The sequence below is a fragment of the Symphalangus syndactylus genome, chromosome 4 (assembly GCF_028878055.3).
Source record: "Symphalangus syndactylus isolate Jambi chromosome 4, NHGRI_mSymSyn1-v2.1_pri, whole genome shotgun sequence".
Classification (NCBI taxonomy): Eukaryota; Metazoa; Chordata; class Mammalia; order Primates; family Hylobatidae; genus Symphalangus; species Symphalangus syndactylus.
The window spans coordinates 126,551,204-126,579,128 of record NC_072426.2 but is presented as its reverse complement, the minus strand read 5'-3'; the positions used below and the strand labels follow the sequence as shown (position 1 = coordinate 126,579,128).

At 43.5% G+C, this 27,925-nt stretch overlaps 1 protein-coding gene and 1 pseudogene across 5 annotated transcripts in view; one reads left to right on the top strand and one right to left on the bottom strand.

Moving 5' to 3' along the window:
• The window catches only part of TRIM2 (tripartite motif containing 2), a 132,447-nt gene that overhangs the window by 72,360 nt on the left and 32,162 nt on the right, over positions 1-27,925 (bottom strand). The window lies entirely within an intron of this gene.
• LOC129481155 (small ribosomal subunit protein eS25-like) lies at positions 6,836-7,342 on the top strand (annotated as a pseudogene).

Sequence of the window (27,925 nt, the reverse complement as noted above, 5' to 3'; positions counted from 1 at the left end):
TACATGAAAGCACCTTCACAAAAATTATGACAGTGAGAAAAATCTGGCATAGAAAAATTATGACAGTGAAAGGAATCTGAATAGGTGACTCCATCTTGCTTCTAACCTCCATGCTGTCCTTGTTTATTCCTAGATGTAGGCCGAACTAACTTTGGGAGCAATTTAGTTTATAGTTTAAAATAGGAATGATAACAGAACTTTCCTGAAACAAGCCCCTCCTTGCTCAGAATCAAAACCACCTTTATAAAACTAACAAATCAGCCACAAGGTTAGAATTATGGTTCAGTAAGGAGCCATGTAGCCACAGGTCGCAAGATTCCTACCCTCCCCAATTGCTCCTACACATAACATCACTATTGTATTGTGCAGGATCTGGATTTTATTGAATAAATAAATAAAATAAAAAATAAAAAACATCACTATTGTAAAACTTAAGATTGGTGTTCAAGATATTGTTCAGATCCTGTATTCTGATGGACCAGCTGGCACCACCCAAACCAGTAAACTGGTTCCACGAGTTTTGTAATTCCATCCAGGAAGTGAAGACAGCCAGAAGACAGCTTCGACCTCCTATGATTTCATCCCTCACACAAGCAATCAACACTTCCCATTCCCTAGCCCCCTGCCCACCAAACTACCCTTGAAAAACCCTAGCCTTGGAATTTTGGGGGAGTCTGATTTGAGTAATAAAGTGCAGTCTTCCACTTAGCTGGTTCTGCATTTATTAAACTCTTTCTCTATTGCAATACTGTTGTCTTGGTAAATCAGCTGTAACTGTGCACTGGGCAAGAAGAACCATTGGGCAATTACAGACACATATGCATGGAAATAAAAAGCCTAAGAAGGTTGGCACATAAATCCCTTATTAATGGGGGCTTGCCAACTAAACAGAGCTTGTTGTGGGAAAAGCAATTCAATGATTACAAAACAAAATCCTTGGGCATAAAAAAATTCAGCTCCAGCATTTCTTCCCTCACATCATCTCTGGTGTTTTTCCCGGCTCACTTTCTCAAATCTCCTACAATTTGGTGGAAATTAACCACCAAATGCAAAAGAACTTGATAGGAGAAGCTGAAATGAGAGAAAAATGCCTATGTCCACAATTGTAAGATTTAGACCACATTTCCCTTCCCAAATGATACCATTTAGATCAGAAAACTATCCACACTCTTTATTGCTGACACCACAGTGAGGAAGAGCAGGAAGAAAGAATGGCAGAGAAAAGCCAAAGTTAAATCACTGTTCTTGAGAAGGGGAGGGAGCTGGCAAAATCTTGTCTGCCTGTTGTAGGGAATGTGGTAGGGTAACAGAGGCCAAGATTCTACTGAAAAATAAAATTTTAACATGTGATTTGTGGGTAAGAGGTCATATATTTGATTATACATCATCCTAAAGGTACTCAATTACATTCCTACAGTCTAATTTTATGGCATTCCTGCATTATTGCTTCTCTTTGGTGCCACTTTAGTTGGATTTATTTATTAAGATGCCTTTTTTTTTCTCTCCCTAAGACAGAGTCTCCCTCTGTCTCCCAGGCTAGAGTACAGTGGTGTGATCTCGGCTTAGCACAAACTCCACCTCCCAGGTTCAAGTGATGCTCCTGCCTCAGCCTCCAGCGTAGCTAGGATTACAGGTGTGCCCCATCACACCCGGCTAAATTTTTGTATTTTTAGTAGAGAGAGGGTTTCACCGTATTGGCCAGGCTGGTCTTGAACTCCTGGGCTCAAGCAATCCCCCAGTCTTGGCCTCTTAAAATGCTGGGATTACAGGCATGAGTCACTGTGCCCGGCTCGGCCCATTTTTTATTGTTCTCATGCAGACATGCAAACATCTGCTTTCCAGGGAATTACAAATCTTCTGGTACATTTATAGAAAGGAAATCCTGAACCATTTGGATTATCTATAAATCACAGTATGCTACCCTGTACCTGCCAGAACATGTGGTATAAATTAAAACATGATGAAAAGGGTATTTTTAATTTTTAAAATTTGAGCCTATTATAATTTGCCTGCAATTGAATTGCATTGTTACTGAGTCTCAATTAGAAGAAAAGAGGACAATCTTTAGTGAAATTAAAACAGGGTGACCCATTTCCAGTTAAATCAAGCCTCTATCCCAGATGGGCCATTTTGTAAATCAGAAGGCTAGATGCATTGTCTTTCCTGATGACGATGGTGATGATGATGATGATGTGTGTGTGTGTGTGTGTATGTGTGTGGGTGGGTGGGTGTGTTTTGCGGGGAAGGCATTCAGAAGCCATCCCCTTTAACTTTTGTCTTCAGGCAGGGTGTGTCCAAGCTCTCCAAGGTTCATTTTCTCCTTATTTTCAGAGTCAGATGTATGACAGCTTCCTCAGATGAATTGGTTTTTACCAAATGGAAGCTGATTTTTAAGCTGAGCCCATGATTGTCTTTATGATATATCATAAAGGCATATTTCCTCTACCTCTTTCTTTAGGATATAAAGAAGGCCATTGCCTCACCTTTGGCAGCCAACTGTTAAGATTAGGCTGGGTCTGTGTGGTGGAATGTTAAGTGGTCAGGCTAATAGACATTCATCTCACAGCACTCTGGGACAGTCAAGATGCTCAGGATCTCCTCTCTCCACATCCATCACTTTGCCAGGTCTCCTCCCTTGCTTTGCTTGGGGACTACACAAAGAGGCTAAGTATTCTGGGACCACAAAAAACGCAGAGGTCAGCAAGGGGGCTAGGTGCTGGTACCAATTCTAGGGGTTGGAAGAAACTAGCAAGAAGGGAAAAGAGAAAATTATTTCACAATAGAACTAAGAGACACAGCTCTACATAATAGGAACCTCCTGTTTGCTCCTGGTATATAGGAAGCACATTATTTAATTCTGTTTTTGATTAGAATACGTACTTAAATTAATAATGTTTAAAAACAATAATAAAAAACACTTAATGGAAAAATGGAGGCTGTCGAGAATGTGGAGACCGAAGAGGTAAAGTAGAAGGGAATAGAAAGATTTGCATACTAAAAGCAGAAATCTGTTTCCTGCAGTGATGCTATTTGAATACTTGGCTCATTATTTTCTCACTTTCTGGTCCAATCTAAAGCTCCAATTTCTATGAGGAAATCTAATCCGTTGAATTCAGACCATCTGCACAATAAAAATATTCAGAAAACCCTAATAGCCAACCCTATAATGGAGCAAATTCTACTCTGAACTAAAGCCTTTATATAAGTAATAAAGGGACAGAGATGGCACCAGAGATTAAAGAAAAAGGCTATCACAGGTATGTGCAAATCATCATTTTGCCATAGTAAAAAGTAATTCAAGTCACATTTTTTGAAGAAAAAACTATGACAGTAAATAATTTGGCAGCAAATTTTTTTAAATTCAAAAGTATTTCTCTTCTACACATTTCAATAATACATAAAATATTTGGGTAGTTTTAGTTTTATAAGAGAAATAATTAAAAGAGGCACAAGGGAGTCTTAAAAATTGCTACATATTTGGGATTTTCCCCTACCTAATAAAAAGAGATAAAAGAAAGGCCTAACTATGGAGAAATTAACGCCTAAGGATACCCAGATAAAGAACATTTTCATTTCTTAGTAACACAAAGAAAGAATGTTCTAACTTTATTTCACAAGCAACAAAATCCATGAAGCTTTTGTTATAATAAAAAAAAATGAAGTCATTGCAGGACTATAGTATTACCTATGGCAAAAAATGTGTATAGATTTTAGTCTTCTTTTAAAAAATGTGTGGGTTATATATGCTGCATTCATATATCTTGAAACAGCACGTTCTATCAGAGGAAATTTTTACATTCAGCTGTGTTTTAACCTTTCCAATGCAAATCACTTGTGTTTTCCTAGGAGAAAATTGGACAGAAACACTTAAAGGTTTAGGAAGGGTTACTACTCATGTCTCTGCATCCAAAAGCTGCTTTCTCATACCACAGCACACATGAAACTTCTCATTGTGTGCTGCACGGGAGGGGTGTGCATTATTTAACATTATAGTGGGTTAGGAACAGTGGGGCTCAAGCTTCTGCCTGAAATAATGAAAGACATCAGAAAACAGATTCACACTAGGCAGAACTGAATCCTAACACTTAAGACGTCATTTGAAGAATTCTGCGTGAACAAATGGCTCTCCTTACATATATATTGGAGTTTAAAACCTTCTTTTAAAACAAATTTTCATAAGGAATAAAACTGCTGTAATACGATCTAAGCCAGAGAAACAATCTTTTAAACACCTCATTCTGAAAGCTATTACATTGAAACTATCTTTTCCTTAAGACAAAAATACCATTTTATCTTTTGGTTCAGAAATCCATTTATTAACATTCAATTTTTAATTTAAAACAAAGAGCCTTGCTACTTGTTCTCCTATCCCCCCAAAAGAAGGAATAATGACAGGGTGGGGCATACTTGTAGAGAAAGCTCTGACACAAAAATAATCCCCACTGTTTCAGGAAGCAGACCTAAGGACCAACCCAAAATCCAAGAATTTTTTTTTTTTTCCTGTGTAATGCTATCATTGAGCTCCACCCAGATTTGACTGTACTTCAAAGGCAGGAAAAAAAAAAATTGTCAGAAAAAAACCAAATTATCTCCTACACGTTTGTTTGCTGGCCCTCAATGGCATTCAGAATTCAGAGGGTCGAGTCATGCATTATGAATGAATGGGTTTCCAATGGTAACTGCCAGCCATGGAACTCAACCCCAGGGTTCTCTAATAGAGGACAGAGTGGGGGGGAGGGTCGCACGTTCTCCTCCACCCTGGGGCAGCGAGAAAGAAATCCTGCAAATTAAATATTTCATCTCCATGTTTGCACCCAACAGAGAGATGCAGGGGGCAAAATTCTTCTATTTAAAACAAGCCAAGATACACACTAAAATAAAGACTGGTAAAAATACAAATCTAGTCAGATCACATTAGAACTTGATAAGAAAATCTTGCATGACTTTCTCCCCATACTTGTTAATTTGGTGCCTTTGTTTAAGCAAAGAATGGGTCTCTATTTTACAGCTACAGAGGATGCAGCATCGCCATGAGAGATGGAGAAAAAAGAACCGAGAGAGCAGGAGAAATCAGTTATCCACCTGGCACAATACTAAATACTCTGAACATTTAGGACCTACCCATTTCTGAAGACAAACAGACTAACCAACGAGGCAAATAATTAAATCCTCCCAAGTCTGTCGCTGCAGCTACGCGGCAATCCAAAAGAACAACGCACGTTTCTGCTAACACCTCAAGTTGGGAAGCACCATGCAAAGAGACTGGTTAAAATTCCCTACCATGCAGTGCAGCCATCATCAGAAGCCCAGCATATCTTCTGCTCTAAGTAGTGATGTGCCAGTTCATGCACAGAACAGAGGAAGAGAAAAATGGAGGAAATGAGAGAAGGCTGGAAGTCGGCAGGAATGTTTCTGGGTCATTAACAAGTGGAAGACCCCCTTCAGTATTCATACCAATCGGTCTTGATCTTACAGGACATCTTTTTCTCACTGAGCGTCTGTTGAAAAGACTGCAGCAAACCAGGCAAGGGATTATGGGATAGGGATGCAGCAGCGAGCTGCAATGAGATTCGTGGGTGGCTTGCTTTCCCTCTGAGTCAGCAGTCAGCTGTTTCCATGCTCTCGTGCTGGGCCGCTGAGCACCATCACCGGAAAGTGACTGCAGGATTAACCAGGGGAGAGGCGACCAGTGCAGTCTCCGCGCAACGCAGCCGGGGCAGGTACAGGGAGTGCTACAAATCAGATGGAGGGAGTGTTGGGACGCAAACGGTGAACGCAGTGAGAATAAATTCTAGGAAGAAACTGGGCATGTGGTACCTCAATATGAAAAGTTCACATTTAGAGAAGTGCTTTGCGGTGAGTGTGAGAGCACACACTTGCTCGTTAGAAAGAGAGATGATTGATTTCCTTAGATGTCTCAAGCAGCTTGAAACACATATCATAACTTTTTTAAATGCAAAAAACAAACAAACAAACAAAAAAACAGTCCAGTTCCACAAGCCCCTACTACTTTTCCTCTCTTGGTATTTACCCTAGGGCAGGGTCTATAAAATACGGTTCCACAAAGTCAAATCATGCAATGACATTTCTCTGCTTTTTGTAGTTCTAATGATTCAGAGAAAAATCATATGGGACATTTTTTTGATTCGGGGGTAACCAGACCCTGTTCTTTTTCTGATCATGAAGTTTTCAGTTAAAAGTTGAGAAACTTGACAAATAACATAACTTAATTTCCTGCCAAGTCATTAAACTTAGTTTTAAAAGGTATAAATAATGTAAAAATGATCAGCAAGTAGCTATATGACAGTGATTAGGTCTCCATATTACAAATAATAATTTAGAATAAAAAATCTAACATATGAGAGTAGAATTCACAACTGTTCCTTTTTCTACAACAATAAAGGCAGGGAACAGTATTGCATCCTATTCCTTGGTTAGTTACTAGTTTCAAAGGGATTGCTAATAATGTTTATTTTAAAAAACTGGGCATCTGCATATTTGATTACATTAATATTTATCACATTCTTTCCAAGCAGTCAAGCATTACAGTGAGCCCTTGAAGGGGCCTCAGCTCTGCAGAGCAGTGATGATTACCTTTGGTGGTAGTAGGAGGAGGGGGATCACAGAGAATACAGCAAAATTGACCCCAGAAATGCACATACACACCAATTTTGGTGTGCCATTTTAGGTGATACACAGTTCTCAAAATCCCAGTTAACATCCTACTTTAGAAGTTTTGTGGATTTTTTTAAAGCTTCATTAAATTGTAATTCACATACCATATAATTCACCCATTTAAAGTGTACAATTTAATGGCTTTTAGTATATTCATAGATGTGGGCCTTTTTGTCCAACATCTTGGCGAGGCTGAGGTGTCTGCTGCTACTCTCGGAGCTTCGCAATGCCGCCCAAGGACGACAAGAAGAAGAAGGACGCTGGAAAGTCGGCCAAGAAAGACAAAGACCCAGTGAACAAATCCGGGGGCAAGGCCAAAAAGAAGTAGTAGTCCAAAGGCAAAGTTTGGGACAAGCTGAATAACTTAGTCTTGTTTGACAAAGCTACCTATGACAAACTCTGAAAGGAAGTTCCCAACTATAAACTTATAACCCCAGCTGTGGTCTCTGAGAGACTGAAGATTCGAGGCTTCCTGGCCAGGGCAGCCCTTCAGGAGCTCCTTAGTAAAGGACTTATCAAACTGGTTTCAAAGCACAGAGCTCAAGTAATTTACACCAGAAATACCAAGGGCGGAGATGCTCCAGCTGCCGGTGAAGATGCACGAATAGGTCCAACCAACTGTGCATTTGGAAAAATAAAACTTTATTAAATCAAAAAAAAAAAAAAAGATGTGGGCAACTATTACCACAGCCAATTTTGGAACATTTTCATCACCTCAGACAAACAAACAAACAAACACACACCCAACCCATACCCTTTAGCTATCACTCTCTTCCCTCCCACATCACATCCCCACAGTCCTAAGCAATCACTAATCTACTTTCTGTCGCTAAAGGTTTCCCTATTCTGGACTGGAATCATATAATATGTGGTCTTGTGTGTCTTGCTTTTTTCACTTGGCAGAATGTTTTCCAAGTTCATCCATGTGGTAGCATGTGTCAGTATTTCATTCCTTTGTATGGCTGAACGATATTCCATTGTGTGAATTTAGCACATTTTGTTCATCTGTTCGTCAGTCGATGGACACTGGGTTGTTTCCACTTTTTGGCCATTATGAACAGTGTTGCTATAAACATTTGTGCACAAGGTTTTGCGTGGACATATGTTCTGCTTTAGAAGTTTACAGTTTAATTAGGACCCACTCCTAAAACTGGAAGCAGGCTACCCCCACTGAGTTTTACAACATCTTCTTCATAAGACAGGCCATCAGACAGGTGTCTGACTTACTACAACAGGAGTCCTTTCTTCTTCTCATTCTGCTACTAAGCCTACCCCAAAGCCAAATTCATCAAATGCTGACCCCCCTCGCCAGCACATTCTTTATCCTGATCTCTCTCATTCTCTTCTTCCAGTCAACCCAGATTCTTGAGACCTATAACTAGACCAGGTCTCTGTTCTCTGAAGGTGGAGAAGTGGGAGAGATCTTCGGTCTTGTTGCTGGGCTTCCAGCCAGAGGATGTTAACTTACTCATTCAATCATTCATTCCAACGAACACTTGTTGAGTGTCATGTGTTCCAAGCACTGAGTAGGCACTGAGGATACAGAGAAGAATTTAATATTTCTGAGCCCTCAGGGAGGTCACAATCTAGTGTGGGAGATGGATTAGTAAGCAGGCAATTGCAATGCAGAGCGGTAAATGCTTGACAGCAAGAGGAAGCGAATGCTCTGGGCACCCATAGAAGGGATATGCAGGGCCAGGGAGGAGTATGGAGCATTTCAGGCACTGAGTGCAGCACAGTCAAAGGCATGAGATGGCTCATGGGACCTGAGAGTAATATCTAAATATAGCTGAAGGCTGGGGTAAAGGTGGAACAAATGCAGGTGGTATCTGTTTCTGTTCTTTTACCTGGAATTGGGAATATCTCTTCCCTGGAAATAGCATTATATAGGATAGCTGGGTTTCAAATACCCTCACCACCACGGCTTAACTACTATATGGGTTAAATGGTTTTGGGGGCTTAGCTGTGAATCTAACAAACACACATAATATTGCTTATTATAGGAAAATACAGCCTCATTTTTAGCGTATGTCTTGGCAAATGAATCCAACTGTTTATAAGTTGGGGCTTGGGTAACCGTGGGAGGCCCCCACGGAAGTGCCAAGCATCATCTCCTTGGCACTTCCTGAAAACAGGTAGGTAGATGGTGATAGTGGCTGCTGGTTATGCTTCTGAGTTGGAGTTTCCCGTATTGTGCCCTCAAGTGGTTGGACTCGGGGGTCTAAAGGGCAAAGAAGAGCCCAAGATTCTTCGGATTATAGCCACTGTACACCTTATTGACTTCCTGGAGCTGTCTTGCCTCTCCCCACTGTTTCCCTCCAGCTGAATGGAGATCAGAGCTAAGCTGTCATCAGCCAGTCTATGATTTGTGCACTGAAGAAGTATACAGACAGTGCCTATGCATAAGAAGGGGATGCACGCTACTAAATTGGGATTGGCAGGAGCATGACAAATAGCGATCCAGTATTTACTGACCCTGTATGATGTGCCAAGTTCAATCCAATGCACTTTATATACAGTCTGCCTATCCCTGCTCAAGAAAATTTATCCCAGAAAATAAACATCTTAGGATGGCATACAAGGTAATTTACAATCCGGCATCTGCTTCCTGATTATTTTCCACCTTCTGTCCTCCCTAGTCACACTCTGTTCATAAGACATTCTGTTACTGGAAAGCGGTCCCGATCCAGACCCCAAGAGAGGGTTCTTGGATCTCCTGCAAGAAGGAATTCAGGGTGAGTCCACAGTGCAAAGTAAAAGCAAGTTTATTTTTATTTTTTTGAGATGGAGTCTCACTCTGTCACCCAGGCTGGAGTGCAGTGGTGCGATCTCGGCTCACTGCAAGCTCTGCCTCCCGGGTTCACGCCATTCTCCTGCCTCGGCCTCCCAAGTAGCTGGGACTACAGGCACCCGCCACCACGCCTGGCTAATTTTTTTGTATTTTTAGTAGTGACGGGGTTTCACCGTGTTAGCCAGGATGGTCTCGATCTCCTGACCTTGTGATCCACCCACCTCGGCCTCCCAAAGTGCTGAGATTACAGGTGTGAGCCACCGCGCCCGGCCTGCAAGTTTATAAATAAAGTAAAGGAATAAAAGAATGGCTACTCCATAGACAGAGCAGCCCTGAGGGCTGCTGGTTGCCCATTTATATGGTTATTTCTTGATGATATGCTAAACAAGGGGTGGATTATTCATGCCTCCCCTTTTTCGAACATATAGGGTAACTTCCTGACATTGCCATGGCATTTGTAAACTGTCATGGCGCTGGTGGGAGTGTAACAGTGAGGAGGACCAGAGGTCACTCTCGTGGCCATCTTGGTTTTGGTGGGTTTGGGCCAGCTCCTTTACTACAACCTGTTTTATCAGCAAGGTCTGTATGTTGTGCTGACCTCCTATCTCATCCTATGACTTAGAATGGCCTAACCATCTGGGAATGCAGCCCAGTAGGTTTTAGCCTCATTTTCCCTGACTCCTATTCAAGATGGAGTTGCTCTGGTTCAAACATCTCTGACAATTCCACATGTATTTTTTTAGCAGTGGCTCTCAGCCAAGGAATGGTACCAACCCCTCCCATTGGGTAGTAGGGTGTGCATTTGGAAATGTGAAGGGGCACTGTGGCTGTCATACCCAGTGTGTGTGGGGGTGGGTAACTACTAACATTTAGTGCCTATGTGTAGGGATGCCAAACGTGCTCCAACGCTTGGGAGAGTACCTTAAAAGTACATCTGTCCCCACAACACTAATGTCAGTAGCATCCACTTTGAGAAACACTAATCTCTAGGCCCACCTACCACTTGTTCTGCCAGGAACACTCTCAGCCTCTCGTGCCTCCTGCTCCTGGTTAACTTCTTGGACTCCTTTAGAACTCAGCAAAGCCACCACTCACTTTAGGAAGGATTCTCTGAGTCTTCCTCTGATGCCCAGATCCTCTCACCCACTGTCTGGATTGAGTACCACTCCTGTGTACTCCACAGCATTCTTGCTGGAAACTGTTGAAGGTTCCATCTTTTACCTTTAATTCACTAACCCTTAGTGCAGTGCCTGTCACATACTAGGTGCCCAATAAGTAGATAGGGAATGATGAAAGTCCTATGAATGAACAAATGACATAATATGACATAAAGGTCAAAGTTCATCTCAGAATTGAAAAATTAGTTGGATCAGAGACCATTATGGACAGGCAATTCTTCCTATCTGGTAGTTTATGATTTAGAAAGTACCTTCATAGGCCAGGAGTGGTGGCTTATGCCTGTAATCCCAGCACTTTGGGAGGCCAAAGTGGGTGGATCATAAGGTCAGGAGTTCAAGACCAGCCTGGCCAAGATGGTGAAACCCCCATCTCTAATAAAACTACAAAAATTAGCTGGGTGCAGTGGCAGGCACCTGTAATCCCAGCTACTCAGGAGGCTGAGGCAGGAGAATCACTTGAACCTGGGCAGCAGAGGTTGCAGTGAGCCGAGATCATGCCACTGCACTCCAGCCTGGGCGACAGAGTGAGACGCCATTTCAGAAAAAAGAAAGTACCTTCATAGATTTTCTCTTTGATCCTCAAAGCTAACCCAGAAACGGGTAGAGCAAGCATTATTATTTTGGTGGAAATTGAGATTTAGAAAGGTAAAGCGACCAGCCCAGGATGGAGTAGCCACAATGTAACAGAGGTGAACTAGAGTCCAGGTCTTGTGGCTGGCACCGTTCCTCTTTCAGTATGTCACCTGCCCCAGGATGTCCAAGAACAGGAACAGTAATCAGGCAACTCCAGAGTAGAACAAAGCCAGCTAAGTAGAGAGGTGATGTGTTTCAGTGTGAGATAAATATAACCAACTAGAAGAGGCAAACAAATCAGGAGCTTATAAATGCTGCCTAATGCAATCATTTCATTTTCTGTGTCTCGATTTCAACAAGCTTTATTGGGGTTGGAGAAGGCAGATGGGGAGAGATTAGTCAACAGATATAAAGTTACAGTTAGATAGGAGGAATAAGTTCTGGTGTTCTATTGTACAGTAGAGTGACTACAGTTAACAATAATGCATTGTAGATTTCATTTTTTAATTTGTATTTTTTGAGACAGGGTGTCACTCTGTCACCCAAGTTGAAGTGCAATGGCGTGACCACTGCTCGACCTCCTGGGCTCAAGCAATCCTCCCACCTTAGTCTCCCCAGTAGCTGGGACTACAGGAGTGTACCACCATGCTCAGTTAATTTTTTGTATTTTTTTATGGAGACAGGGTTTTGCCATGCTGCCCAGGCTGGTCTAGAATTCCTGGGCTCAAGTGATATGCCCATCTCAGTTTCCCAAAGTGTTGAAATTACAGGCATGAGCCACTGCACCTGGCCTGTACACTTCAAAATAGCTAGAAGAGAGAATTTTGAATGTTCTCACTACAAAGAAATAATAAAGGTATGAGGTGATGCATATGCTAAGTATCCTGATTTAATTATTACACAATGTGCATCCATATTGAAACATCACACCGTACCTCATTAACATGTCAAGTAGAAAAAAATTTTAAGGATATAAAGAAAACAAACAAACATAAAAACTTTATGAAAAGTATTGCCCAATGGTTTTATGAAAGAAGACGGTAAGAAGTAATTATTTCCAGCCTTCAGTTCAGGCATGAGCAACTGGAGAGGAAGTATTGTTATGATGGATTCCACAGGTCAGAACTCCAGGTGTGGACCTCAAAGCCAAGTTCCTTCTGGACAGTCCAGACTCTCTGTAGTCAGTTTGATTGAGTGGTTTGGTTTGGACCCCAAGAGGCTGAGCCCCTTCCTCTCTACTGGCAGTAGTCCTGGTGAGGCCTCCTATGTTTAGGGGTTGGGATCATTCATTAGCGGCTGTGGGGGAGGTTTTAAGGACAAACAGGACTGTCAGGAAGTAATGGTGAATGAAGCAGCAAGGACTTTCTCTTAAGTATCCTTAAAAGAGAAAAGGTGCAAGTTGGCCTTAACCTATTGGGGTTATGTGGATAGGGGTAGATTAATCGGGAACCAGCTGACCCAGTTCCAACCCAAGAATTCACACCAGAACTGGCCTGGCCTTCAGATGACCCTTTAATGTTATACACTGCACAAATGATTGTGTGCCAGGTGGTATACAAGGCACTGGTGACACAAAAACGACATGAACAGAACCTCTCAAAATCACTCCTGGGGACTGAGTTATCTGCCTCCAGCTCAGAGTCGTGTTGACGGGTGGTCTCAAGGATCAGGATAGCCCTTTGCAGCCGGGCTGTATTTGCAGTAAAGGTGACCCAGGTCAAGCACCCCTGACCCCTGGCCCAGTATGTTTCCCACAGGGAGCTGCCCCAAACTGAAGACATATCCAGGTGGGATCTGCCCAGCACAGAGCAGAGCAAGACTATCACTTTGCTTGCTCCAGGCTCTATCCTTCTATTAATTACCTCTGAGGTCTTGGCACTTTTCTCATATTGACTCATATTGAACATAAATTAATGCCCAGCAACCCTATCCAAGGAGGAATTTTGGTTGGTCTGGTATCATTTATTCTTATGGAACTCAGGATGCTTTTTTTTCTAGGTACTAACAAACCATCCCATTAATATTCCTTCTCTAGCATTATTCTTGATAGGGAGTTCTGTAGTTTTGTAGAAAAGACTGAAGTAGGCCTGGTGCGGTGGCTCATGCCTGTAATCCCAGCACTTTTGGAGGCCAAGGTGGACAGATCCCTTGAGGTCAGGCGCTTGAGACCAGCCTGGTCAACATGGCAAAACCCTGTCACTACTAAAAATACATAAATTAGCCAGGCATAGTGGTGCGTGCCTGTAGTCCCAGCTACTTGGCAGGCTGAGGCAGGAGAATCACTTGAACCCAAAAGGCCGAGGTTATAGTGAGCTGAGATGGGGCCACTGTACTCCAGTCTGGGTGACAGAGTGAGGCCCTGTCTTAAAAAAAAAAAAAAAAAGAAAAGAAAAAAAGACAAGCAAAACACAAGGCTCTGCCATGCACTGATTATTAAATGCCCAAGTAATAACATGTCTACCCCTTCATTATTCTTTGTCCTGCTCTGACTGTAACAAAAAGCAAAAGCATGCAAACACAAAGCTCTTTTGTTTTGCCCATTGTTTGGGCTGGAGAATTCAAAGTTGACTCTATCTATCTTGAGTATACCCGGAATGTAATCTCCCGGTGCTAACTATGGGTTCGTGATTGCATCCGTGTCCACATCGATGTGCACATCGGTATCAAGTATTGTTTTTCTCTTAAGCAGAGCTCCATTACCACACTTCTCATTTTAACAATTAAATTCAAGGCGGTGTCAAGTTCCTGCTTGCCTCACCAGTTTACCTTGTTTAATTAATGCAGTGGTTTTGACTACAGGGCTGGGATTTAAGAGTCCGGGAGTCTCCGTGGGCGACTGAGCTGGTGGAGGCTGAGCAGAGCCCCCCAGGGCCGGGGCGGGAGCAGGGAGGTGGCCGAGGCGGGCGCGCTGCTAATAATGCCTGCCTCTTCCACACATTCTTTCCTCTCGGTCCCAGACAGTGGATTACTTTTAGACCAACATGTAGTTCAAAGAGAACCTCACGAATGTTCTTCTCTGCTGACCAAATCACCCGACCTCTACGATTCCATCCTGCGGTCATAACCACAGACCTGGGGAAATCTCAGACAGCCCCGGCCACGCAGGCCAGGCGGAGCCCGAGGGGCTTTCATCCCGCCGGCTCTGCCGGGCGCCCGGGCTCCATGGCAACAGGCCCCGCCCCGAGGCGGCGGCGGAGCTGCGCTCAGGCGGAAGAAAAGAAGGCGGGTCCCCTTCACCCAGATGGTGATTGCGCGCTGGTATTCCGAACCTGTCTTTCCCCCGCCCCCTCTAGGTTTCCTTTTCTAACCTTTTTGTCTCACCAGGAAACAACCACTTTGTAAAAGAACTGATTCAAGTGGGGGCAATGTGGGGAAGAGGAGGGAGTCAGGCCCGCGGTGACGGCATTAAAAGCTGGGAGCCCCGGGGATCGCCCCGGCCTGGCCCTCCAGCAATGGGGGTTCTCCCGACTGTGGCCTTTTCCCGTGTCCGGGGTCGACAGCTCTTTGCCTGCTAACCCTGGAGGGTTCTGAGCCGATGCGCCCATGCTGGGGGTGGGACTTTCTCTGAGTAACATGCCTGGGTTTCCATGCTTTGAAACCTGGAGGTGACACTGAAGTAGGAGTCTGGGCACCTTGGCAGAGGAAGCTAATCCGAGGACAGGGGAATCTGACACTATCCTCAGAAGGCTGCCCCTCCAACATGTTACCAGAACAGTATTTTCCTAAGCAGCCTGCCTGGCACTACAACTCAGGGTCACTTTCATCCACGATTAGAATCCTATGATGAAAGTCAGAATGCATCTGCGATTAAGGCACGGGCTCTGGAGACCCATCTGGATTTGCTTTATCTGCAGGTTGCTCCTTGCGTCTCTGTTAGCTCGTTTGTAAAATGCTACCTCCTAATGCCATTGTGATGATTAAATGATCCAGTGTGTCAGTGTCAGCCCCATGCCTAACACACAGTAAGTCTCAGGTGCAGTAGTGGAGAAGAGGATGGGCTCTAGAGCCAAGAATGAGTTTGGATCCTGGCTCTGCCACTTACAAGTTGCATAACGCTGTGTAAGTAATTTAACCTGTATTCCTCAATTACCTCAAGTGTATGGGGGATGACAAGGGTACTGACTACATAGCGTTGTTAGGAGAAGGAAATAGTTTGTTTAGTCTATGTGAAGAACCTGATCCAGGCCAGGCACGGTGGCTCACGCCTGTAATCTGAGCACTTTGGGAGGCCGAGACAGGTGGATCACCTGAGGTCAGGAGTTCAAGACTAGCCTGGCCAACATGGTGAAACCCTGTCTCTACTAAAAGTACAAAAATTAGCCGGGCATGGTGGCAGGCGCCTGTAATCCCAGCTACTCAGGAGGCTGAAGCACAAGAATCACTTGCGTCTGGGGGCGGACGCCCCAGTGAGCAGAGACTGTGTCACAGCACTCCAGCCTGGGGGACAGAGCAAGACTCCATCTCAAAAAAAAAAAAAAAAAAAAGAAAAGAAAAAAAAAAACACATGATCCAATGCCTGATGCATCATAAGAAGTCAGAACATAAATTATTACTGTCATTATTATGGCCACTACTAGATTTATGAGTTCCTTTAGAAATGACTGATAATTCATTTTTTTACTCCTGGAGCTGGGCTCATTTAAGGATTCAGTAAGCATTTGTGGGGTTTTTTTGGACATGTGAATAGCTTAATAAAACACTACACCTCATCATCTTTTCATAAGCCAAATAAAATACATCAATAAATGAAAGTGAGCAGAATCATTTAAAATCAGAAGAGTATACAGTTTTTTTTGTTTTTGTTTTTGTTTTTTGTTTCCCAGGCTGGAGTGTGGTGACGCTATCAGCTCACAGCAACCTCAGCCTCCTGGGTTCAAGCAATTCTCCTGCCTCAGCCTCCCGAGTAGCTGGGATTACAGGTGTGCGCCACCATCAGCTAATTATTTTGTATTTTTAGTAGAGACAGGGTTTTGGCATGTTGGCCAGGCTGATCTCAAACTCCTGACCTCAAATGATCTGCCTGCCTCGGCCTCCCAAAGTGCTGGGATTACAGGCATGAGTGACCACACCTGGTGCCTAGACACTTTTATCACACCAGGCTGGACACAGCCTCCCTCTGCATCCTCAGCCACTTAGCACTGGTGTCTCCCTGCTGGTTTTGACACAGCTGAGAGGCTGCGGTGCTACTTTGTTACTCTTGCTGAGGTCTCACACTAACTCTAGTCCCAGACCAGTCCCAGGAACGAAGAGAGTCTGTTCATGCCTACCTGCCACTGGTTCTCATGAGAAAGAAACCTGGACTTTTGTGCTGGTCAGTGGCCTGTGGAAATGAGTCCTCACTGGCCAGCATCTCTCCCTTAGAGCCAGCAGCCTTCTTAAGAAGATCAGAAGAGAAATGATTCCTTTTGGTCCCCTTCCAGCGTCAGTTTTGCCCTTTGACGTAAGTCATCGTCTCTGGACATGAGAACGGGAGGCCTCACTTCCACGTCCTCCTCCAAATGAATGCACTCTAAACAAATATTGATGCACATCTCAAGGTTGGCATTGCATCTGGACCAGTGCCAGGAAGCCACAAGGCCACCAGAGGCAGAGGGGAAGAGCAAGGGTGGAAGAATAGAAGTCAAGCAGCAGCAGATAGAATGCGTGCACAGTCAGGTGAGGTCTGACCCGAGGGTGTTGTGCCTGGACCTGTGAGCCCTGGGTCAGGGTGAGCCCAGTGCCAAGCAGAGCCATCCATGACCTCAGGGCCAATACTGGGCACCCTGACTCTTCCTTGATAATGTCTCTCATCCTCCATTCTTCCTCCCTCTTTCTCCTGCTCTCTTTCCTACTCCCTATCCACATCATTCAACAGGCTTTTAACTTAGCTTCTACTATGTGCTAGGAACTGTGTTAAGAGCCACAGATAGTCACTATCCTTAAGGAACGTATACATTCTCATAAGAGAGACAGATACTAAATCTCAAATAATAAACTAAATTAAATTACTTGAAATAAAAGTTAATTATGCTTCAGACAATTAACAATTTTTATCTGTGGCCTCTACTTCAGACCCACCAAGGAAATGCATGCATGTTCGTGTTCTGTGGTGGATAAGAATCCAGGCTCTGGAATCAGACAAATGTGGGTACAAATCCCAGCTCTGATACTGCCCAACTGTGTGATTTTGGCCAAATTACACCACCTATCTTACCCTCCTTTTCTTCCTCTGTAAAAAGTAAAAGAGATACTTTTTACTTTTTAAAAGAGATACTTTTTATACGGTTGTTATGAGGATTAAACAATGCCCAGAAGATGCTTAGCACATTGTCTGGCACATAGGAAGACTCAAAATACGTGAACTATTGTTGCTGTTTAATTATACAAGCAAAGAGGTCAGCAAGCCTTTTCTGTAAAGGGCCAGATGAGCAAACACTTTATTGACTTGTGAATCAATACAGTGTCCGTTGCAACTGCCCAATTTTATTGTAGTGTTAGAGCAGCCATTAACAGTACGTAAAGGGGCTGAGTGTGGTGCCGCATGCCTGTAATCCCAGCACTTTCAGAGGCTGAGGCAGGCAGATTGCTTGAGCTCAGAAATTTGAGACCAGCCTGGGCAACATGGCAAAACCCTCTCTCTACAAAAAATACAAAGAAACTAGCCGTGCATGGTGGTGAATACCTGTAGTCCCAAATACTTGGGAGGCTGAGGTGGGAGGATCACTTGAACCCAGGAGGAGAGGTTGCAGTGAGCTGCAGTTGCACCATGCACTGCCATCCTGAGCAACAAAGCCAGACCCTGTCTCAAAATAAATAAGTATGTAAACAAACAAATAAATAAATAACAGTTGGTAAAGGAATGATAACTGTGTTCAATAAAATTATATTTATAAACACTGAAATTTGAAATAATTTTCTCATGTCACAGAATATTATTTTTCTGTTGGTTTTTTCCAAATTATTTAAACACATAAAAACCATCGTTAGCTCACTGGTTGTACAAAAACAGGCCATGGGCCAGATTTGGCTCACAGGCCATAGTTTGCCCACCCCTGCTCAAGCCTAACACAATGGCTGACACACCTTTTGTAAATTTTGCTTCAGAGGAAAATCCAGTTGGTGGGTTCATAATACCCTAATTCACTGCCTGGACATTAAGACACAACCTGATCTGACTAACAACATTATAAACCAACCCACGGATAGCAAAAACCTTGTAAATGAAAAACAATAGCTACAGTTTACTTGTGCATAAGCCAAGATAAGTAAGTAAACAGAACTTACCATTGGCTTGTGCAGGAGATAAGAAATGGAAAAGACAGTTCCTTAGACGCATGATCACCCTGTGTTTTGCAGGTGGAGGCAAGCTGCTCCTGACAGGTGCAAGAACTGTGTGTGTACTTTGCTTCTCAGTGCTGTGCACAGAGACGTGCAGCAAGAACCATCTCAGGGTCACAAGCCCCCTAGATTTTACCCACAGAAGATGGGAGAAAAAAGAATGTGTGATGAATGAAGAAAGCTGGGGAAAATGAGGGAAGGCAGGAGGAACCTGCCAGAAACAGGCCAAGTCCCACCAACATGGAAATCAGATCACAAATGATTTAGCTATAAAACAGGTATCCCAAGTTATGCCATGTAATTCCTAATTCCATTCTTTTCTTTCCTTCTCCTTTTCCCTCTTAAGTATCTGTGGATAGAAACAGGACATTATGTTTTACTTTCTCCTGCAATGTAGGAAGATGTTTATTCTCTAGTTCATATCAAATTATTTGCAGGCCAGAAATTCTTTCTCTAATAATATTAAAATATGTACCTGTTCCAAAGACACTGCAATTAATAAACTTGTTTCCCTCAACCCAGAGGAAATGCAAAGCTTTCTTATAAATCCATTCCAAGAATCAAATTTATTCTTGTATATCTTCAAAAAACTATGTGTTGCTAGGTGCAGTGGTACACACCTGTAATCTCAGCTACTTTGGAGACTGAGGCAGGAGGATTGCTTGAGCCCAGGAGTTCGAGATCAGCTTGGGCAACATAGTGAGGCCTCCTAATTAAAAAATGAAGAAGAAGGAGAAGGAGAGGAAGAGGAAGAAGAAAGAAGGAAGAAGAGGAAGGAGAAGAAGGAGGAGAAGAGGAAGGAGAAGAGGAAGGAGAAGGAAAAGGAGAAGAAGAAGAAGAAGAAGAAGAAGAAGAAGAAGAAGAAGAAGAAGAAGAAGAAGAAGAAGAAGAAGAAGAAGAAGAAGACGACGACGACGGCGGCACAGTAGCTCATGCGTGTAATCCCAACACTTTGGGAGGTTGAGGCAAGAGGATTGCTTGAGGCTAGGATTTCCAGACTAGCCTGGGCAACATAGGGAGACCCCATTTCTACCAAAAAATTTAGAAATTAGCAGGAAGTGGTGGCGCATGCCTGTGGTCCCAGCTACTTGGGAGGCTGAGGCAAGAGGGTCACTTGAGCCTGGGAGGTTGAGGCTGCAGCGAGCAGTGATTGTGCCACTGCTCTCTCTCCAGTCTGGGCAACAGAGTGAGAGACCCTGTCTCAACAACAACAACAACAAAAAAAAAAAAAAAAAAAAAAAAAGAAGAAGAAGGAGGGGGAGGACGATGGAGAATAAGAAACCACATATTATCCATGCCCAGCCATTTTTACTAGATAAAGAATTTGCTTATCTAGCCTGATTGACATGTTGAACCATCCTCAAGGTCAGATGTCACAATAATGCCCTCTGACTTAGTAAGGACTCTCCTCTGGGAAGAACATCACCCAGGTACAGATGTCTCCATCCTTAATAGTTTGAGTCATAGATAACCAGCTGGCTGCCTATCAAGTCGCCACTTGGTTTTAACTACTATCTGTTGAAGAAAGAAAGCAAGTCTATTACCTTAGACTTCTTTCAAAAGGAAAAAGTGAGGATCTGGGATCTAGCAAGGATGTAACTGCATCCAGTGCTCCTGTCTTCCCTACCCATGAAGAAGCAAAGCCCACGGTCAAGGAACCTGGCACTGCCCTTCGTCTTTGCTCTGCCACATGGCATAGCACTGGTACTCTCTCAAGGAAAAGAGTCACCCCATCATATGGATCTTCAGTTTTAAACCCAACAACCTGAATCAAGGGCATAAACTCCATCACCTTCTTTGTCACTTTCCAATCGTGTGGGGGGCTTCAGTTCAGTTTGGTGGTGCTCATAGGAAGCTTGGGGGCTCCACCCTAGCCTCAGGCCTACCTCCTAGTCCACTTCCCTCCTTGACTTGGCAGGGCTGCTCCGCCAGTGATGAAGCAGGAAGGCACAAGACTGTCATCCTTTCATAGAATCAGAGGTGTATTTGAAGTTGGAAAGGACCTTAGAGGTGACAGAGTCCTGTGGTTTTAAAGCCGTGAAATCCTTTCTCTAGAGAGCTGCCCAGGCCCTGGGGCCCCTGCCAACATGCCCACCTCCTACTCATGCTGCCTTCACCCCCGCCCATCTCTTCAGGACACCTGGTGCTCAGTGGACATACCCAGTTTGATCACCATTGTACAGACAAAGAAACAGAGAGATGGGGAGGTGATTTGATCCCAGCCCCCATCATGCCTTACAACCAGGAAGTGGCAAAGCCATTCGCAGATCTCAGGCCTGACTCCGAGTGCCTGCTGCTCTCCATCTGCCCCGGTGTCCTCTCTTTACAGGCAGACACAGGGAGCTGGAGGTCTGTGCAGGCTGCCTGAGTTTCTTTACAATTTCAGTAGTTCTGTCGAGCCTGTTCCACAACAGACACAAATGGAAATACAACAAGCAAAGGTCTTGCTAAGTGAGACTAGAAAACGATGCTGAGGAATAGCAAATAGCTCTCATGCCGCAGCTGGTCTGCTTGAAGAGTTAATGGTTAAGAGTTTATAAATATGCAAGCACCACGGTTGAACAGCAGGAGTTCCCAAGATAGCAGAGAAACAGGAACCTACCACAAAGGATTATGGTACTAAAAGGTTAAAAATCCGCCCATCCACATGGCAAAGGGCAGGGAATAAATAAACCACGACATCCTGTTAGAGGGGGATTCACAGAGAAGGCAGACCCCTGGGAATAGGAAAGAAAAAAAAAAGATACAAGACAAAATAGACCAAGGCTAAAGACCAACTTTGTGTAGTTAAGAATCCGCATATCCTCGGAGTGACCTTGACAATAAAAATCCAACACTAAAATAAACATGTAAGAGCAGAGTGACACCATTAGCAGTTGTACAGACTGTTACGAAGCCTTTTAATCCGGTCAAATTGGTGAGCAGGGTGAAGTGACAAAAGCACACAGATTTATTCAAAGGACTCACGTGGTTGGCATCAGATGGCCAGCATGTTCCGGCACTGTGCCTGCCCCCTGTTCCATAATGGGCCTCAGTAGAATTCCCATTTTATTTTTAAAAAGCTATTAAAACATGTTTGTTTGCCCCCAGAAATGGGAAAACCCAACCTTCATTTAAACTTAGACTATAAAAGTTATTCATTAGAAAAACAGCTTTCATTTCTATTTTTCTGTTTACTCTAATGGCCAGTGTTCTCCTAGCAGCATCCTGGGACCTTTGTCCGGCATACGAGTGGCCTCTGGCTGCTTTGCTCTCCTCCATTCTTTCTGTACTGTTTCTGGCTTTTCAAGAATCTGTGCACCCGTTTCCTCAGGTCCAAATTCTGAGATAAGTTCAGAAAAGGAGGCTGCCTTCTTTTAGCTCACAGCTAAATGAATGGATCTTCATAAGCAACGAGGCGCTCTTAATGCAAGGTCCGCGCTCCTCCTAGCCCCGCTGTTGCTCCTGCCCCCTGGGTTCTCTGCTCACATGCTCAAATGCTGCCTCCTCTCTGAGGCCTTCCTGACCCTCCTGACTTAAGTGGGTGTGCCCCTTTGTTATGTATCACTCTGCCCCGTTTGAATCCTGCCCCATTTGAATCTGCCCCATTTGAAACAGTAGTGACAGTTCCTAAGGGAATATTTGTTTGTTTAGTTAGACCTGTCTTGCCCACAAACCTGTGACCTCCATCGGGGAGGGGGCAGGACCATCACACAACGATGGTGCAGCACAGATGCAGTCTTGGCACATGGCTTCCAACAGTGTGCAGTGAGGAAGGACTGGGTGTCCAGCCTGCCTAGACATTAGCCAGAGCTGTGTGATCAATGCTGCTCTGGAGAACACAGCCTTCTAGACCAGGTACTCATGTGAAACACCTCAGAACTACTTGTTATGATCAGACACCAGCTAAAGATCCCTTTAAGCTCTTGTAGAAGAGCTTGTAGAAGGGATCTGTTAGGAAAATGGAGTAAGCAAGATCATCAGGACAGTGTAACCTACTTCAGAGTGACACATACTCTACAGGAAAAGGTTTGTTTATTTGTTTTTCTGAGAGGGAGTCTCGCTCTGTCACTCAGGCTGGAGTGCAGTGGCACAATCTTGGCTCACTGCAACCTCCACCTCCCAGGTTCAAGCGATTCTCCTGCCTCAGCCTCCTGAGTAGCTGGGATTACAGCTGTACACCACCACACCCAGCTAATTTTTGTATTTTTAGTAGAGATGAGGTTTCACCATGTTGATCAGGCTGGTCTCGAACTCCTGACCTTGTGATCCACCTGCTTCAGCCTCCCAAAGTGCTGGGATTACAGGCGTGAGCCACCACTCCTGGCCAAGGAAATGATTTTAATACTACTTACTGAAAATATTCTCCTCCAGTCATTGAGGTATGCTTTATAATACATTTACATGGTTATATGGTTATTGGATACATGCAAATACTGGAAGTAATAAAATTAAAACAGCTGTTTAGATATTCTGTAGTTTGCTCTTGCTTTTTCATGTATTCTGAATTCATGAGCTGTTACAATCTGGAGAGCCCTAGAAGCATAGGTAGTAACCTTCTACTGATAATGGAAGCAATGTAGGAAAAGACACCATTTACCCTAAACTAAGTCCTTTCGCAGTGGCTGAAGGTAGTCTAATTACTAAACATTATTCGATTTTTGTTTTAAGTAGGAGAAAAATATTTACTGCTTATGCAAATACGTAGTATAAACTATAATACAAAACCTCTTCCTTCCAATTGGGAGTCTGAAAACAATATTGAAAAGAAAACACTACCAAATAAGATATTGTGTCCTACTTTTATTGCCTGGCCTCAGGTATTTGCAGTATTATTAAAGGAAAACATTTTCAAATGTAGTCTACCAATTCTTATGCACAGTTTGGCAGCGATAATCTTTTCTATTTAAACCAAGTAAGGAATTGTGGGTATGAGCATGATATTCAGCCTTTATTAGGGATCCTACTTATTGCTGCAGAAAGTTAGGATGCTGGCCAGGCGTGGTGGCTCATGCCTGTAATCCCAGCATTTTGGGAGGCTGAGACGGGTGGATTGTTTCAGCCCAGGAGTTCGAGACCAGCCTGGGCAACATGGTGAAACCCCCTCTCTACTAAAAATAGAAAAATCAGCTGGGCATGTGGCACGTGACTGCAGTCCCAACTACTGGGGAGGCTGAGACAGGAGAATTGCTTGAGCCTGCCTCCCGGGAGGCGGAGGTTGCAGATAACGCCACTGCACTCCAGCCTGGGTGACAGAGCGAGACTCCATCTCACAAAAAAAAAAAAAAAAAGAAAGAAAGAAAGTTAGGATGCTGTCATGCACAGACATTTCATATTGCTCGAAAATGTTGTTTCTTATTAAGACAAAGATGAACAAAGGAGACATGTATATACCTAATAAAATATGTTATCTGTTGAAGAGAAAGGAGAACAAGAAACACAAGAGAGAAGAAGAGAGAGAAAGAGAAGAAAACCTGGTGCAGGCCACTTACTTCTAACATTCATGTATTCATTCATTTATTCCACTTTCATGCAATGATGATGCAACCGCTTACTAGACACAAGGCACTTTCACACTAAAGGGGATGTGAAGCAGTATCATGGTGATTGCATTCTTTAACACTTACAAATAGAGGATAACTTTCTCTCTTAGTTAGAAAGGAATAGAAAGAAAATAACAGAAAGGCAAAGAGAGAGAGAGAGAGCACCATCTTTATGATAAAATCTCCAAAACAAGTCTATCAAAGTCAGAGTTCTTTTTTTTTTTTTTCTGAGATGGAATCTCACTCTGTCTCCCAGGCTGGAGTGCAGTGGCGCAATCTCGGCTCACTGCAAGCTCCGCCTCCCGCATTCACGTCATTCTCCTGCCTCAGCCTCCTGAGTAGCTGGAACTACAGGCGCCCGCCACCATGCCCGGCTAATTTTTTGTATTTTTAGTAGAGACGGGGTTTCATCGTGTTAGCCAGGATGGTCTCGATCTTCTGACTCTGTGATCCGCCCGCCTCGGCCTCCCAAAGTGCTGGGATTACAGGCGTGAGCCACCACGCTCGGCCGCCAGAGTTATTTTCTAAATAAGGAGGCTGAGCACTAATCCTGTCAAGAAGGCCTCACCCACCTCTCATGATCTTATCTAACCCTAATCACCTTCCAAAGGCTCCATCTCCAAATACCATCACAGTGGGGTTAAGGCTTCAACATATGATTTTGGGGGGATTCATGAACATTCAGTCCATAATAGAGAGCTCTTAGGTCTCTGTACAAGACAGTCTGTCTCTTCTGTCTCTGTGACCCCATCTCCTGGCCTCTTGCAGTGACTTAAAGCATCCAAACCTCTTCAAGTGTTGGACGTGCTGCAATCCCATGACCCAACCACAGGACATTTAAGCACAGCAGGCCTAGTGCGTGTGATTGTAGCTGGAATTGCTACATTTCTTGGCTTCAGGATTGTTGCCTTCCAACAAGTCTTCTTTAAAAGATTTAAAATGCACTCATTCTATGCCTCCAGAGAATCCTGGGTTATTCCAGTTCTCTCTTTTTCTTAAACCATTATACCTTTATACTTGCTTTTCCTCTCCCTGGAGTCCAGTCCTTTTTTCCCTTGCCAGAGATTCATACGATGCTTCCCAGGGCCAACCTCAAATGTACTTAGAAATCAATTTTTGGTCATTGCCAATATATTCTACATGTCTGTCCTGTCTCCAGTAAAGGAATATGTGATTTTTCACAACTGCTAATTCATTACCTTTATCTCCATGAACTTTGCTTGGGTACAAATTGTGAAATGTCTGATGTCATGTGTCATGCTTTATTAATTTGGAGGTTAGTACTCAATGAAACATGTAAACAACTGAGAAGTTGCAAATCTGCCCTAAAAATGATGTGTTAATTGGCTTATGGACTGGTTTCTGAGCACTGCTTGGAGGGTGGACTCACACACACAGAAACCACTGTCACCATCACCTTCAGACTCGCCCTTACCCAGGGGTTAGATAGGGAGAGGGGCAGAAGGACAAATAAACAAGAAGGCCCAACTTCCTGGGCCCTTTTTCTTGGAGGTAAGAGGTTCAGATTCAAAGATGAAAGAAACTGAGCTTTGGTTCACCTGGACTCAGAACTGGCTCTTGAGGTCATGCCACTGCCACTCCGCACAATGGCAGGTCACTTACCACACACTCCCACAGAAGCTTTTGAATGACTAGCGAAGGTGTAAGTCACAGAGGGAGGGAACTGGAGAACATACTACCAATGGACCTTCTGTTTTTTTTGAAAAAAAGATACAATTAAGTTTTAATATTTGTATGACCATTCATAGATGTCCTGATACTATGACTTTGATAAAGTAGAAAGTATGTATGTATGTATACAACTACCACTCATCAATGTGTTTATGTATTTACATTTTCACATTTCATATATTTTGACTCTTTTTTGAGTTGGAGTCTTGCACTGTCGCCCGGGCTGAAATGCAATGGCGCAATCTCAGCTCACTGCAACCTCTGCCTCCTGAGTTCAAGTGATTCTCCTGCCTCAGCCTCCTGAGTAGTTGGGATTACAGGTGCCCGCCACCACCCTCGGCTAATTTTTTGTATTTTCAGTAGAGATGGGGTTTCACTATGTTGGCCAGGCTGGTCTCGAACTCCTGACCTCATGATCCGCCCACCTCGGCCTCCCAAAGTGCTGGGATTATAGGCATGAGCCATTGCGCCTGGCCTCTTGACCCTTTTTTTTTTTATTAGTATGCACACTCCTAAGTAACTAAGAGCCATAAACAATAGCATTAAAGGTATATTAGTACTAAAATTAATATTAATAATCAATTAATCAAAAATGCCTACAACAATGTGGTTATAATATGTTACTAATGTTTACATGTCTAATTGCTAAATGTAGCAACTCCAGCTCCAATTGCATGTAGAAGAAATATATTTAAGAGTCAAAAGACAAGTTAAACCTTAATTTCCCACACCCCAGCCCCCAAAAGTTAAATTAGCAAGCAGAAAGGACAACAAAACTAGCTGATTTTCAATTCTATTTGTTTCCTCAAACACTTATGAGAAAAGACAAGCAATGTAATGTCCTTGATACTGTAAGTTTACAAAGATGTTTAAGACATAATCCTCTGGCTGTGTGAGGTGGCTCATGCATATTACATGAGCACTTTGGGAGGCCGACGCAGGAGGATTGCTTAAGCCCAGGAGTTCGAGACCAGGCCTAGGCAACGTAGTGAGACCCCCATCTCTATGAAAAATTTAAAAATTAGCCACGTATGGTGGTATACACCTATAGTCCCAGCTACTGAGGAGGCTGAGGTGGGAGGATCACTTGAACCCAGGAGGTCAAGGCTACAGTGAGCTGTGATTTTACCAATGCACTCCAGCCAAGGTGACAAGAGTGAGACCCTGTCTCAAGAGAAAAGAAAAGAAAAGAAAAGAAAAAAGACACAATCTTCAGACTCAAAGAACTTGCCATAAAAAAACAAGTATGTAAAGAAACTGCTATATAAAGGACAATCTTCTCCACAAGAAAAGTCCATAGTGGGTTGCTGTGGGATGCAAAGCAGAATTGAAGACAACTACTACTGTTTGTTTAAAAAAAGTAGATCAGTAAAGGTTCTAGAATTGTCATGTGGTAGCACTTGAGAGGGCTTTAGTGGGTTTGTGGGGCTAAGCAGAAAAAGCCAGCATGAATAGACATAGAAGGAAATGAGGTATGGGGCACAGTGAGGGAGTAAGGAGCCTAGTTTTCCATGGTATGAGGTACAAGATGAGGATAAGTAGAAGAAAAGGCTAGAACATGCAATAGAAGCCATGTTGGGGATGGCCTTAACTGTATCCATGCATTCCCACACTGCTACGAAGAAATACCTGACACTGGGTAATTTATAAAGAAAAAAAGGTTTAATTGACTCACAGTTCTGCAGGACTAGGGAGGCCTCAGTAAACTTACAATCATGGCAGAAGGCACTTCTTCACAGGGTGGCAGGAGGGAGAATGAGTGCAAGCAGGAGAAATGCGAGATGCTTATAAGACCATCAGATCTCATGAGAACTCTCTCACAATTATGAGCACAGAATGGGGGAAACTGCCCCCATGATTCGATTACCTCCCACCAGATCCCTCCCATGACACATGGGGATTATGGGAACTATTAGGTTGGTGCAAAAGTAATTGCGATTTACACCATTACTTCCAGTGGCAAAAACTGCAATTACTTTTGCATAAACCTAATACAATTCAAGATGAGATTTGCGGGGGGACACAACCAAACCATATCACTAACTGCCAATGTTAGCAGAGTACACTCACCAGAGCATTCTGAGAAGCACAGGCAAGTGACAAAACTCTGCTTTAAGAAGACTAATCTGGCTGCAATTAATAGGATAAATTTCCTGAAAGTGAGAAAGCAGGGTCAC